Genomic DNA, 10,623 nt, shown 5'->3' with positions numbered 1-10,623 from the left:
TCTACGGAATCCAAACTGATCTTCCCCGAGGTGGGCTTCTACCACGAGCTATAAAACTGTAACTGACTTCTCACACGCAGATAAACACCTGTCGCGATAAATAGGCGGGATGATAAACAACGTAGTTATTAAAACGTAGAACTGTGGCTACTACACACACAAATACTCAAGAAATTTGAGAATGTGGACTAAAATGCACGCAGTAAAAAGAAAAGTAAATCGCTTCGAGCTATTAGAAGCCTGTTGCAATTCAAAAACGAACCGCTGTGCTGTGACGTGCTCACAGTGTAAAGTCTTGAGGCGCAGCAGGGAAGCGAATGTTTGCGTGTTACCAGTGGAGACGAAGTGCTGCGCACCGCGCCACAGATGATATCGTGTGTGGGCAGCGAGGCGCAGGCGCACATTCAGCGGCCCGTTTGAAGCCGGAGGCTGGCGCACCTGTGGCGGTAGTTGCGGCCGGCCACCGGCAGGTGGCTCTGCGCGCGGCGGACGGCGCCAAACGCGGGGAAGCTGCGCGCCGGTGCACATCTCAGCCAGAGCCGGCTGCCGGCCGCCGGGAGTGCGAGCGCAGTGCGGTGTGTGCCGGGCGACGCGAGGCTGAGCCGAGATAAGCCGCGACGTCGACGCTCTGCAGGTACGTGCCGTCCACCTCACGCTGGGTCTACCTATTCAGTGGTTCCGTGGAACGAAGTCGCTCGCGGACAGCTTACAGTTACGACTCTCGACAGTACACACGGACTGGCAGCGGTACATATTGCGCAAAACTGTGAAGCTGTCTAATGAAAAATTCAGCAACAACTACGGCCATTGCAGTTGTTTTGAACTGAATCTTTGGCAAGCAAACCTTGTTCTTTTGGTACTCACTGTAAGTATGCAATCAGTGCACACTGTTCAGCTGTACATTGTTTGATACCAGTGCTGTTGATGTTCTCATCGGAACCCGGAGTGAATGTAATCCTTTTTCCTTCCGCGTGTGAAAGCGGATACAGACACGTTTCGGCTGCTACTTCTGATGGCTTTCTCCAGGGTGACTGCTGCTTTATTCATTGCGTCCTTTAGCTGATTCGATCCCGCGTCATTTATCCGCGTGCGCTCCTGCAGTAATTGTATTCCTCTGACATTTGCCGCCACATATTTCGAAATCGCCGACGCGTTTTGTTCTTGACATTTGAGTCGCCCGCTCCTGTCGCAAGCGCGCGGCGTTCGCGTGTCCTTGCCGGGCCGGCGAGCGACCTGCCGAGTGGCGGGCTGCGATGCCCCTCGGCCCTCGGTGGACGGTGCGATAAAAACCTGTTCATTCCGCGGGCGCGCGCGCCCCGCCTGTGCCGTGCGGCGCGACAAATGAATCGCGGCCGGCGACGGGCGACGCCCACGTTCCCACACACACACACACACACACACACACACACACACACACACAGACACACACCAGTGTGCAGTGTGCGATTTGTACTTTTACCAGTGGGGGGGGGGGGGGGGGGGGATGTCTTAGGGGTTAGTATAATTATATATGTTACTAGCTTGGACTGTGGTGTTACCCATGGTTAAACAGCTATTTATAAATAGATGTTACTGCCGAAACTCACTATTCAAGCGTATGCACTATCAGAAAAGCCATCCGTTGTTATATCTTTACAAGTACATTATAGGTAAAGCTTATTTACAAAATCATCTACATACAGGTATACGAGGGGAATTCAAAAGGTAAAGGCACATTTTTGAAAAGCTGTACTTATTCTGCTGATAGAAAACTGAAACATGCGTTATTTTTCTACGTCATCTCCCTGGACTTCAATGCAGTTTTCCCGACTTTTTACGAGTTTTTTATTTCATCAGAAAATACGTTTATCGGTTGCATCTGTAACCAATTTTGCACCGCAGCAATGACGTCTTCATCACTTTCAACTCTTCTTCGCTGTAGTGCTTCCGTTAAGCGTCCAAACATGTGAAAATCGCTTGGAGCTAGGTCTGGACTGTATGGTGGATGTTCCAGAACCTCGAATCTCAACTCCTTTATTGCGTCGGCTGTCCGTTTGGCCGAATGTGGGCGAGCGTTATCTTGTCGCACACTGCTCGAATCTCAGTTCCGGAAGTTAGGCCTGTGTGCCAGAACCTTAGTATGATGTAATCCATTCCATGTTACTTCGTTAGTCAATGTTCTGTGACTGCCGAGTTGTTAGCTTGCTGCAATCTGGTCTATTGTTGGTGTTCACAGCAATGATCTTCGTCAGTGTCCGTCTTCACAGTTTTCCACGACGTTTGGATCTGATTGGAGGTTTTAGTTTCGTACGCAACACATCACATCCACCATACAATACAGACCTCGCTCTAAAGCCTCGTTTACGCTGGGGCGACGCCTTGCAACATTGTGGCATGCTACGGAAATGTGGCGTGCGTCGTCTTGTCATTTAGTTCTAAATATTTTGAAATGCTTAACTACTACATAACACTTTTTCAAAATTAATAAGCAAACATATTAATAGTATTAATAGTAAACTTTCAGTGTTCGGCTCCACAAATTTAAATTATACGTAAAGTTTTACTCCAGTGCTTGGGAAATAAACATCCCAGGTTGAGATGCATAAACTAAACCCAGAGAAGGGATGGTCTGATGCAGAGGGGGGAAATCCCCCTATCCCCCCCCTGCAAATCGCACACACACACACACACACACACACAAGGTGTTAGATGTACATAGCAGATATACGGGGTGAATCCAAAATTATGAATGTTTTTCGGAGATATTTTCTGGAAGTTTTGGTGTAAGCGACACGGAACCACCAGCCTAATTGCTTTTAATACCTTGCCCTCATTTATCTACGCAACTGTAGTGTTCCAAAAACGTGTGAAGAGTACAGATGATTTACTAATGGTATTTGCAGCTGGTAACAGCCTGGAAACTTGCGTTCAGTACTGCTCGCTCCCGTGCAGTGTTATTTGTAGCGGGTGATCAAAAAGTCAGTATAAAGTTGAAAACTTAATAAATCGCGGGATAATGTAGATAGAGAGGTACAAATTGACACACGTGCTTGGAATGACACGGGGTTTTATTAGAACAAAAAAAACAAAGTTCACAAAATGTCCGACAGATGCGCGTCGTTTGGTGATGACCGTGTGCTCAGCCTCCACTTTCGTCATGCTGGGCCTCCCAGGTCCGCAGATCTCACTCCGTGCGATTAGTTGCTTTGGGGTTACCTGAAGTCACAAGTGTATCGTGATCGACCGACATCTCTAGGGATGCTGAAAGACGACATCCGACGCCAATGCCTCACCGTAACTCCGGACATGCTTTACAGTGCTGTTCACAACATTATTCCCCGACTACAGCTATTGTTGAGGAATGATGGTGGACATGTTGAGCATTTCCTGTAAAGAACATCATCTTTGCTTTGTCTTACTTTGTTATGCAAGTTATTGCTATTCTGATCGGATGAAGCCCCATCTGTCGAACATTTTGTGAACTTTTGTATTTTTTTTGGTTCTAATAAAACCCCATGTCATTCCAAGCATGTGTGTCAATTTGTACCTCTCTATCTACATTATCCCGCGATTTATTCAGTTTTCAATTTTATACTGACATTTTAATCACCCAGTATGTTAACAGTGATACAGAGTATGTTGCTTTGATTGCTTATTACTGACTGTCGCACTGTGTGGAGACATTTTCACTGATACAAACACAATTGTGAATTTAAAAGGAAGGTTCAACGTTGGTCGTAATATTGATGTTTTATTGATAGCTGAATCGATTTTCGATCACATAGTGACCATCTTCGGTGCTGTATACATTAAACTCAGACACTGGTGATCGCTTCTCAGTTTTGGTTATTGATAACTTGATACCAGTGTCTGAGTTTAATGTGATCGAAAATCGATTCTGCTATCAATAAAACATCAATATTACGACCAACGCTGACCTTTTAATTTAACATATATGGTCATTGTGCACACAGCACCCCATGGAGTCGCCAATCAATAAATATAATTGTACAAATAGACCGAATAAATGTTCATATTATTTCTCTGTAACGAACCATGGGAGATCGTGTCTCATGCTTTGTACCACTTAGGAAATTCATCTCTTTTTATAGTCTGCAAATAGATGTATTTCACCTTTCGGCGCTATCTAAATTGTACGTACCCCATGCAATCTAGGTAAAAACCTGGCGCCAATCGGCGACTGGCCGCTCCGTGTTTATAGTCTAGACAGACCGTACTGCCGGCAGCGAATCTAAATTGTCACAAGTGTACGTACCACCAGCAATCTAGGTAAAAACTTGGCGTCAGTCGGCGATTGGCCGCTCCGTGTTTATAGTCTAGACAGACCGTACTGCCGGCAGCGAACACCAGCCTCAGTTATCGCCCAGCCCCGCAGCGGTGAATGACGCAGTTCGACGCAAGCGGCTGCCTGCGAGCTGATGTCTGCGAATGCCGCCGCCCCTTTGGTACCGGGCGTCGTTCGTCGAAGAAATCGGTCGTGACCATTGTACCGAACTTTCTCCTCAGACACGGGCAGTGGTGTAGCAAAAGCTGTGGAAATCGCGAGCGACCGTGCCGTGTTCGTGAGTCAAGTGGCTCTGCTGGAAACGTTATCACGTGCCCACTCGCCCCGGAACAGCACGAATACACAGTTCCCCACATTATATACAACAGTTCGAAATAACGAATGTTTTAGACAAATGGCAGTATTCAAAGGAGCGAGTAATTTGCTTAACGAAATGTAAACTCAAAAACACCTTCGGCGGTCTTATTTCGAGTGTAGTTCATTTGTGCGACCACTTTCGGGATTTCACTACGCCATATTCAGGTCGCCTGACTGAGGTGTGGGAAGAATCCAATCTCACGTACAATCAAAATAAGGGCCAGCGTTCAGTAAGTCGTCTACGCAGACTTCTTTTTCAACAACGCGATCCCTTCGTTCATCATTTGAAGACTGCTAGACAAACATTCAGACCAAATCTGTCGTTACGGTCGCAGGTTCGAATCCTGCCTCGGTCATGGATGTGTGTGATGTCCTTAGGTTAGTTGGGTTTAAGTAGTTCTAAGTTCTAGGGGACTGATGACCTCAGATGTTAAGTCCCATAGTGCTCAGAGCCATTTGAACAAAATCTGTCAACGACGAAAATCAGTGTGGTTTTTGAAGAGGTGGGTCCAAGTCAACGCCACACATTTCAGGCACATGTCTCCACCAATTTCTCTTTTTTATCTACTGAGATGTTAAAACAAGTATCTTCAGCAGAACTATTTAAAATTTCGAAATTACGCGACAGTTTGTGAAAAGATGGACATAAGATATAACGCTTAAAGTGTTTTGACATGAAACTGTTCTCAAGAACAGGCTGGAAATGTGCTGAATATGAATGTAAACACCGCCGGCGCCGTGCCGTTTCGCCTGCTTTGCCACGTAAACATCGGCTAATGGGTCGGAGCGGACGCAGCGCTGGCAGTGCGGGTCTAAGCCCCCATCCCGTCCACCACCCCTCCAAACCTACCTTTTAAAACACTTTCTCTGTAATAATACCTGAACTCTTCTTTCCAAGGGCTCTCGAATATCGCTAAAGAAGCTTGAAGTTACATTTAAAAAACCTATATTTTTAAATACCCGACTGATAAATTACCACAGCTTGTGCACATTACGCTGAACTCTGTCGTATGTTGTCAGTCTGTCATATTTTAATGAAAATCTTGTCAAAGAATGTATATTAAAACTATTTTTCATATAAATGACGTAGTTGTGTTAATACCCTCACTGTATAAAAATGATCGACGCACAGGAACTATGGATTACGTATTTTTATGTCGATATTTGTTAATTTCACTCCAAGTCGATCAGATATTAAGAAACTTGGACTGTAATATTTGCATTTTCATCGTGTAACTGCCATATGTGTCAAGCCTTGTCGTGTGGTAAAACGACGCTGCTCTGATATGATTCTCCTCTTTAACTTATCCTAGGTCGCGACATTATACAACAAAGACAATTGGTCGTTTAGGCAAAACATCCATAGTCGCAAGACAGTCTGGGAACCACAAGGTATAACCACTAAGACCTTAATAGCAAAACACCAATATGTTGTCAGTTGAGGTGCTTTATTTTGGTACTTTTGTTCTTTGTATTAGCTAGTTTTTCGCTTGTGTCATTGCATCAGTGACGCCGTCCACATTCAAAAACTACGCACTAACACTCACGGATCTCTCGCATCTTTTGCACGCTTACCATGAAAGCTAGTAAGCAAACGTTTAGCTGTTAAATACCACATCACAGAGTGACTGTTGTCAATAGTGCACAGCTACCGGATAAATCATGATGCAGTTGTACTACGCAATGTACTGGTTCACTGTTGATTGATCCGCGGAGAAATTGAGAGGTCTTTACAAGCGGATTCTTTTAAACTATCAGTTGGACCACCTATAGCGATTAGAAAACGGCTAAGCTAACATTACAAAAGATTAGTATGTAATCTGAGTCACACTGTGATTCTGCTGAAACTCCGGCGATGTATTTATACGGTGGTCAAGGTAAACCCATGATACCAGGATTTTCGAAAATACACTCCTGGAAATTGAAATAAGAACACCGTGAATTCATTGTCCCAGGAAGGGGAAACTTTATTGACACATTCCTGGGGTCAGATACATCACATGATCACACTGACAGAACCACAGGCACATAGACACAGGCAACAGAGCATGCACAATGTCGGCACTAGTGCAGTGTATATCCACCTTTCGCAGCAATGCAGGCTGCTATTCTCCCATGGAGACGATCGTAGAGATGCTGGATGTAGTCCTGTGGAACGGCTTGCCATGCCATTTCCAACTGGCGGCTCAGTTGGACCAGCGTTCGTGCTGGACATGCAGACCGCATGAGACGACGCTTCATCCAGTCCCAAACATGCTCAATGGGGGACAGATCCGGAGATCTTGCTGGCCAGGGTAGTTGACTTACACCTTCTAGAGCACGTTGGGTGGCACGGGATACATGCGGACGGGCATCGTCCTGTTGTAACAGCAAGTTCCCTTGCCGGTCTAGGAATGGTAGAACGATGGGTTCGATGACGGTTTGGATGTACCGTGCACTATTCAGTGTCCCCTCGACGATCACCAGAGGTGTACGGCCAGTGTAGGAGATCGCTCCCCACACCATGATGCCGGGTGTTGGCCCTGTGTGCCTCGGTCGTAAGCAGTCCTGATTGTGGCGCTCACCTGCACGGTGCCAAACACGCATACGACCAACATTGGCACCAAGGCAGAAGCGACTCTCATCGCAGAAGACGACACGTCTCCATTCGTCCCTCCATTCACGCCTGTCGCGACACCACTGGAGGCGGGCTGCACGATGTTGGGGCGTGAGCGGAAGACGGCCTAACGGTGTGCGGGACCGTAGCCCAGCTTCATGGAGACGGTTGCGAATGGTCCTCGCCGATACCCCAGGAGCAACAGTGTCCCTAATTTGCTGGGAAGTGGCGGTGGGGTCCCCTACGGCACTGCGTAGGATCCTACGGTCTTGGCGTGCATCCGTGCGTCGCTGCGGTCCGGTCCCAGGTCGACGGGCACGTGCACCTTCCGCCGACCACTGGCGACAACATCGATGTACTGTGGAGACCTCACGCCCCACGTGTTGAGCAATTCGGCGGTACGTCCACCCGGCCTCCCGCATGCCCTCTATACGCCCTCGCTCAAAGTCCGTCAACTGCACATACGGTTCACGTCCACGCTGTCGCGGCATGCTACCAGTGTTAAAGACTGCGATGGAGCTCCGTATGCCACGGCAAACTGGCTGACACTGACGGCGGCGGTGCACAAATGCTGCGCAGCTAGCGCCATTCGACGGCCAACACCGCGGTTCCTGGTGTGTCCGCTGTGCCGTGCGTGTGATCATTGCTTGTACAGCCGTCTCGCAGTGTCCGGAGCAAGTATGGTGGGTCTGACACACCGGTGTCAATGTGTTCTTTTTTCCATTTCCAGGAGTGTAACTAACGTCTTAATCTAGCGTTCGTTTCAAGCCAGGTGTCATGATAAAAAAATATATAATTCTGAAGGTTACGGTTTTCGCGATTGAGACTAGCAATGGAGGGTGTATTTGCCACACACAACGTGTTATCCGATTTCGGTTCTCATAGGAAACTCATATTTTGCAAGAATCGCGTCTGGTCTTCGCTGAGAAAATTTGTAACAGATTCGATGTTAATTTTTACTTTTTGTTCTAGTCTTCGTGGGGCTTAAATCAGAAGTACGTAGGCCAGTTTTCCTCTGTAGTGTCCTCCGAGAAAACTGGATAGTGTATGTCTGAACTTAGGTGTACCGTTGATGAGTGATAAAACATGAGAGTATACTTCGTAAGATATTTTATGTGCTACGCTAGCAACGAAATGAAGATGCAGCGGAAAAGCCCGACGCCTAACGGCTTGTTGTTGCTGTCTGTTCCCTGCATGAAAGTATTCTCTCTCTCTTTTATGTCTTTTTGCCAGTGAAATTATTGAAGACGATGATGCACACGTGCTCGTTCCAACTCTGTTGGTTTATGACTGTTTGCTAAGTGAGCAACAATACCCTGCTGTATTTCGCGTCTTCAGACACGTGAATAGTTTTCCGCTTTTATCTTTATTCATAACTTTTGCTCTGGACACTCCAAGTATCCGTTGTTTGCGATCGACAACAAAGTTTGTTGTATTCAATAATTTTATTTTTAAATGGGTCCATAGTTGCTAGAAATGTTTCAAACGACCCCATTACTCCAACTGACAACTTCTTCGTTTATCCTCAGTACAATTACAAAATTTCGGCCTTAAGCAATTTTAAAGGATACCTGTTAAGAACATTCATAATACATTAAGAGATAATCAGCTGATGTATCAGTTGTTATTGGGTTGTAATGTGTAAAGAAACAGATAAAAAAACGTGTATGTTAATTATGAATACTGTGAATGTAAACTTCTAACTGCACTCGAAAACGCTTTCCTACCATACATTTCTTAAGTTGTGATAATTCAGTGTTGTAAACTTTCTCTGTACCGTACATTTTCAATTACTTCATACTACTCATTAGTCAGTTATCCCATTCTCAAAGCATTTAAATTAATACGTAACCCACATTACTCAGTTATCACATTCTCAAAGCACGTTGTGGACTGCTGCACTGTCCTACTCAAAGATTTTTTTATTTCTTTGCAAACCGGGTTTCTTGCCATGTTTGTCACAAGGCGTATATAGCACTCGATATTGTTAAGCCCTTTACAATGAAATTAAAAAGAAGAAGCTCTTGTTGTTGTTGTTGTTGCTGCTGTAGTCTTCAGACCGGAAATTGGTTTCAGACTGGTTTGATGCATCTCTACTCGTTACTCTATCCTGTGCAAGCTTCTTCATCTTCAAGTAACAACTGCAACCTACATCCTTCTAAATCTGCTTAGTGTATTCATCTATTGGTCTCCCTCTACGATTTTTACCCTCTACGCTGCCCTCCAATACTAAACTGGTAATCCCCTGATGCCTCAGAACATGTCCTACCAACCGATCCCTTCTTCTAGTCAAGTTGTGGCACAAATTCCTCTTCTCCCCAATTCTATTCAGAACCTCCTCATTAGTAACGTGTTCTACCCATCTCATCTTCAGCATTCTTCTGTAGCACCATATTTCCAAAGCTTCTATTCTCTTCTTGTCTAAACTATTTATCGTCCACGTTTCACTTCCGAACATGTCTGCACTCAATACAAATACTTTCAGAAAGAACTTCCTGACACTATCTATGCTCGATGTTTTCAAATTTCTCTTCTTCAGAAACACTTTCCTAGCCATTGCTATTGTACATTTTATATCCTCTCTACTTCGACCTTCGTAAGTTATTTTTCTCCCAAAATAACAAAACTCTTCTACTACCTTGAGTGTTTCATTTGCTAATCTATTTCCTGAGCATCACCATATTTAATTCTACTCCATTCCATTATCCTCGTTTTGTTTTTGTTGATGTTCATCTTATATCCCCCTTTAAAGACACTGACTATTCCGTTCAACTGCTCTTGCACGTCTTCGCTGCCTCTGACAGAGTTACGTCATCGCCGGCCGCAGTGGTCTCGTGGTTCTAGGCGCGCAATCCGGAACCGTGCGACTGCTACGGTCGCAGGTTTGAATCCTGCCTCGGGCATGGATGTGTGTGATGTCCTTAGGTTAGTTAGGTTTAAGTAGTTCTAAGTTCTAGGGGACTGATGACCACAGCAGTTGAGTCCCATAGTGCTCAGAGCCATTTGAACCATTTTTAGTTACGTCATCGGCAAACCGTAAAATTTTTATTTCTTCTCCGTGAATTTTAATTCCTATTCCAAATTTTTCTTTTGTTTTCTTTACTGCTTGCTCTATATACAATATACAGATTGAATAACATCGGGAATGGGCTACAACCCTGCCTCACTCCCTTTCAACCACTGGTTTCCTTTCATACCCCTCCTCTCTTATAACTGCCATCTGGTTTCTGTACAAATTGTAAATAGCCTTTCGCTCCTTGCATTTGACCCCTGTCACCTTCAGAATTTGAAAGAGAGTATTCCAGTCAGCATTGTCAAAAGCTTTCTCTAAATCTACAAATGCCAGAAATGTAAGTTTACCTTTCCTAATCTATCTTCTAAGATA

The 10,623-nt window shown here is 45.3% G+C and overlaps 1 protein-coding gene across 5 annotated transcripts in view; it reads left to right on the top strand.

Annotated features, from left to right (window-relative positions):
• Window positions 1-497: 497 nt before the first annotated feature.
• Window positions 498-10,623, top strand: part of LOC126342775 (leucine zipper putative tumor suppressor 2-like) — a 1,028,822-nt gene continuing 1,018,696 nt past the window's right edge. For 2 of the 5 annotated variants that reach the window (XM_050001884.1, XM_050001885.1), the window contains exon 1: window positions 498-634. The gene's annotated coding sequence lies outside the window, so the exon portion shown is untranslated. Of the gene's footprint in view, window positions 866-10,623 lie in introns of all 5 variants that reach the window. The other 3 variants (XM_050001887.1, XM_050001888.1, XM_050001883.1) reach the window with 3 other exon arrangements.

Source organism: Schistocerca gregaria, chromosome 1, assembly GCF_023897955.1.
Source record: "Schistocerca gregaria isolate iqSchGreg1 chromosome 1, iqSchGreg1.2, whole genome shotgun sequence".
NCBI lineage: Eukaryota > Metazoa > Arthropoda > Insecta > Orthoptera > Acrididae > Schistocerca > Schistocerca gregaria.
Note: the sequence above shows the minus strand (reverse complement) of the source record. Positions and strands in the feature narration are given on the sequence as shown.